The following is a 5394-nucleotide window of genomic DNA, read 5'->3' on the forward strand; positions in this document are numbered from 1 at the left end:
ATTTTCTACTTTGCCATGAAACAGTTCCATTTGCAAGGTTAAAAATAAACCCTGTATATGACTTTCTGTCTGTTATATTTGATGCCCAATCTGCATCAACAAAACCTACCAATTCAGAGTACCCTTTTTCATATTTTAATTTAATTCTTTTAGTTTCTTTTAGGTACTTTAAAATTTGTTTTGCAGCCTTCCAATGTATATTATTATAACAAGTCCCTATTAAATTTACTCAAATAACTTACACAATGCAATATAATAATAGTAGTAAAAATTAATCACTTTAATCACTCTAATTTTAATTCTTCTGTTTCATTTATATTATTAGAAAGTACAAAAGAATCATCAACATACAAAGCAATAATAGCACTAGTCTACAAAAAAAAATCATAAAATGTACATTTGACGCCACTGTATTTTTCCTATGTAGTTTGGTTCCCTAAACCCAAAAATTACATTTAAAATTTTTTCCATGGATACGTTTTGGAGCTATGATTTTTTTTTAATTTTTTTTATTTGATTTTTTTATTGATTTAGCTATGATTACTATTTGCAACATATCTCGAGTTAGATATGACCGATCTGGTCGTGCTATTCATCAAATTAAAGAGTATTGTATAGCCAATAAATGGTATTAATACTTTTTCCAATCGGTTCGGTAGTTTTAAAACAATGGTCCATAATATCTAAAAAACGGATTTTTTTAGACAAAATGTGAACCAAAAATTCATTCAATATCCGTGGAGAGCCGCAGAAAAATTCTTTTTTACCTTCTACGTAAAATTTTCTCTTTTAAGAAAACAACAAGGTACGCAGGATGAGAATCTATGGAGAAATTACCAAAAATTATGATCTTCTATATGTGAGAGCACAGCTTTTTCCTGTACATGAAATTCCGCGCAACTAGACCGTTAGAAATTTGTAGGTTTCATATTTCGTACGTTTGTGAGATTTTACGTGTGGGAGCTATTCATACTTAAATTTCTTCCCGGAGAATCATGGTGACGTAAGTGACGAACATGGCGAAAGGTTCCAACAACAAATGAAGAATATTGAGCGGCGTTATCAGGGAATTTGGGATGAAATAATGATGGGAGACTATATATCTGGTTCCTCATAAGAAAGACGGATTCTCAAAGAAACAGAAGGCAAAGCGGGGGGCAAAGTTATTTCTAAGGCTTGTGTATACTTTTTTATTAATACCTAAATGTTACAATCAAAATAAACTGAATGAGTCACTGTATTTCGTGCTTTTTGAGAAAAATTACAGAAATAGGAAATGCTGGATGTTGCCGCTTTGACTCACAAATGATCATAATTTCGATATTTCTCTATAGGCTTTGGTAGTAAATACTGTCTTCCTATTGTAAAAGTACAAACTGTATCTAAAAAAAAGACGGAATTTTTGCGGTTCTCTTTTTGCGAGTGAATTTTAGATAGTAATTTTTGATTAACCAGAAGTTTTTCAATTCAAATATCCAATAAAAATTGTAGCATTCCGTTTAAAATAACGAAGTTGTAGGCTACTTCCGGTACACTGGATGTGGCAGCCATCTTGAAATTATTTTAAATCGCAAGTGTGGGATGAATAGTTCCTACATGTAAAATCTCAGAAACGTACGAAACATGAAGCCTAAAAATTTCTAACGGTCTAGTTGCGCGGAATTTCATGTACAGGAAAAAGCTGTGCTCTCTCATTAGAAGAGGGTAATTTCTCCATAGATTCTCATCCTGCGTACTTTGTTGTCTTCTTAAAAGAGCAAACTTTACGTAGAAGGTAAATAAGAATTTTTCTGCGACTCTCCACGGATATTGAAAGAATTTTTGGTTCACATTTTGTCTAAAAAAATCTGTTTTTTACATATTATGGACCATTGTTTTAAAACTACCGAACCGATTGGAAAGAAGTATTAATAACATTTATTGGCTACTCTTTAATTTGATGTGCTATTCATCAAATTAAAGAGTCGACCAGATCGTGATTAATGTAGATCAGTATTGTTAAATACCCGGGTATTTATTTTCAAAGGTAAATTTCCTGGATATATACCCGGGGGTATTTACCCAAGATGGGTATTTAGAGGTACTTATAAAATTTAATTTAAATTCAGTTGTTGGCAGTTTTGCAAGCATTTCAAGAATGCAGAGTCGATTATCGATACACCAAACTTGTTTATAACATCTACAAGAATTCTACAATGACGGTAAAATTGCATAAAACTACTGAAGAGAGTGGAAGTAGAAAAGTACTGATTGTGAGTAAAACAAGTTTACACACAGTTGATCATAGTCCTGCATTTTAACAACCAGATTGGATCCAAAAAAGCATAAACATTGATGGCAAATACCTAAGTAATTTACGCTACGCCGACGATATAGTTCTTATTTTGGATAGCCTTGGAGAGATGAAACTAATGGTGAACGATTTGAAGGAGGTGTGTGCAAGAGTCGGGCTAAATATTAACGTAAAGAAATCAAAATTTATGACAAATCTTGTTTCCAAGTCTAACATCAACATTGGGGATAATGAGATTGAGAGGGATAACAGCTATGTGTATCTTGGCCATGAGGTTCGTGTATCGAGAAATAATCAAACAAGCGAACTAAACAGCCTACGGGAAACTTAGAGACATCTTCAAGAGCGATATTCCTATATATTTGAAAAGAAAGGCTTTCAATCAATTCGTGTTTCCCCTTATGACATACGGCTCCGAAACATTAACATCAACGGTAGCCACTGCCAGGAGGTTCAAAGTAACGCAAAGACCGAAATGAAGACCTATGAAGAAGAACTGGCGCAAATGATGTGGTCAACATTGTGGCAAAGCTCAACAATTGAATTCAGACAGCACAGAATAGAATCGAATGGAACATAGGGAAGGCCTATGTCCAACAATAGCTGGATGATAATAATCATAATAACTTGATCTAATCTAAATTACGACAGATTCGTCTGATGATAAACGTCCATTTCATCATCTTCCTCTTAATTTTTTCGGAATCTGATGTATTTTTACTTGTATCACTTTTATACGTACTGTTTGGGTATTTACCCTGGGCCGGGGTAAATACCCGGATAAATATCCATTTTATAAATACCTACCCGTCAGGTATTTACCCAGCGCCCATCACTGATATAGATACTCGAGATATGCTACAAATAGTCAACTTACCCCTAAAAAAAAATCATAGTTCCAAAACGTGTCCAGTAGAAAATATTTTAAATGTGATTTTTTGGTTTAGGAAACCAAACTACATAAGAAAAATATAGTGCGTCAAATGTACATTTTATGAATTTTTTTTGTAGGCTAGTGTAGTTAACCAGTTATTATCAAGTTTAATATATAAACAAGGTTTATACTTTGATCTTTTGTAACCTCTCTTAATTAGAACATCAATCTTTTTTTGTTGAAGCTTTAGAAGATTGCTTAAGACCGTAAACAGCCTTTCTAAGTTTACAAACCTTTTTATCATCCACTATAAAACCATCAGTTTGTCTCATATATACACTTTCTTGTAGCTCACCATTGAAGAAAGCTGTTTTATATCTAAATTGTAAGATTCATATCCAAATTTGTTGATAATGCCGTCAAGTAGAATGTCTCAGAATCGCTACAAAAGTTTCTTCATAATCAATACCAAACTTTTGTGAAAACCCACTAGTCGCGCACGATAATATAACTTACCCGCACTATCACGGTTTTTCTTAAACACCCATTTATAATCCACAATAGTATTCTTCTCTGGCACCTCAGTCAATTCCCAAGCCTGATTTTCTTTGAAAGAATCCATTTCATCCAGCATAACCTCCTTCCATTTTTTTGGACCATTCAAGGCTTCACTCACAGAAATCGGATTTTCATCAAAATCAGTTTCTTCCCTTTTATAGTAATATGTTACATAATCATCAAGAACCTTTGGTTTTGGTACTCTTTGAGATCGTAGTAATTCCCCTGCTGTCACATCATCTATTGCCTCAGGAACGTAGTCACTTTCATTCTCTAGCTCTTTATCTTCGTCATCAGAACACCTTGAATCATCTATAATTCCATCATTATCGTTTGTATTCCCCACTGAATCTGTACTTTCAAAACTTCCTTCTTCTCTCCTTGGTTCAGTATTTTGAATAACCAAGTCTATTTTCTGCTTGAATTTTTTTACGATGTTTACGTCTCTACTCAGAGTAACAATGTCACTATCAGGATCATAAATACGATATCCCTTTCTGTTTTCCCCATACTCTCCAAAATCATCTTTTTTGCTTTTTTGTCTCATTTTGTTCTCCTATTTATTAGTTGGATCCCATTAAGGTAGTCTAGAGTCAACTATAGTTAAGTAAAGAGTTGTTGTGCTTATATCAAAGAAATGAATGAAAATAAATAAGTTTAACTGCAGTCTTCAAAACTCATTCAATAAATGTTTAATGCCGTTACAATTTTGGCAGCATGTTTGTATCGTTATCCTGTTGAATTATTCACTTTTCTGATAGATCTAATTTGACATCACTTGTGGTAATATTGCCCTTTAAAATTATTAAATAATCTCTCTGGTTCACTGTCGAGTTAATAAACACCAGATTACGACACCTGATGTCTATAAACAGAAAACACTTCTTATTGAACGCTTAATTTTGGTATATTTTTATGTATCGCTCTTTTTATGGTACTAAACTTATCGGTTTGCTTATATAATGATTGTGACATTTTGTTTGCTATTTGAATTGCACTTAACGACGGATTTGTCTTCTTTTCTCTCACTGCTGCTCTATTGTGGATGTATGCAAGCCGATTTAATTGTCCAACAAGTGGTAAATCCTCTAGTGGCTTTTCCCATGATTTATCTCGTTTTGTACATTTCAATATTGGTTTAGTTTCCGCGATGAGCTTTGGTATATTTAAGCAATTTCGAAAATATAATAATAAAAACTATGAACTATGAACAATGTTTATTACAAATTATATGTTGATAACAAATGACCAATAAAAATCGAAGTGTATTTTGTTATTTGACTCCTCAAAACTTTTTATTATCTTAATATGTTTAACAGGTATTAAAAATGTTACGATATGTCAGGCTGATATTTCAAGACGTTTATTAGGTCATCTATATTTTAATTACTTACATAATAGATTGGATATGTTACATCATGAGATAAATTAAGCTAACTAACCTAAATAATGTTATTTTTGATATCTGGATCATTCCGATAAATTTAAAAAGAAAACAGAAAAACGGATAATTAGATGAAACAAATTGCGGTAAATAAATAACGCAAAAACAATTTAATATTTTATTGCTCCATAAAACAAACAAACGATAAACTAAATCAACAAATTAATTCGATTATTAATTAAATTCGATTGATTCCATTTAATATATAAACAAAACTTCTATATA

The sequence above is a fragment of the Onthophagus taurus genome, chromosome 1 (genome assembly GCF_036711975.1).
Source record: "Onthophagus taurus isolate NC chromosome 1, IU_Otau_3.0, whole genome shotgun sequence".
Lineage (NCBI taxonomy): Eukaryota > Metazoa > Arthropoda > Insecta > Coleoptera > Scarabaeidae > Onthophagus > Onthophagus taurus.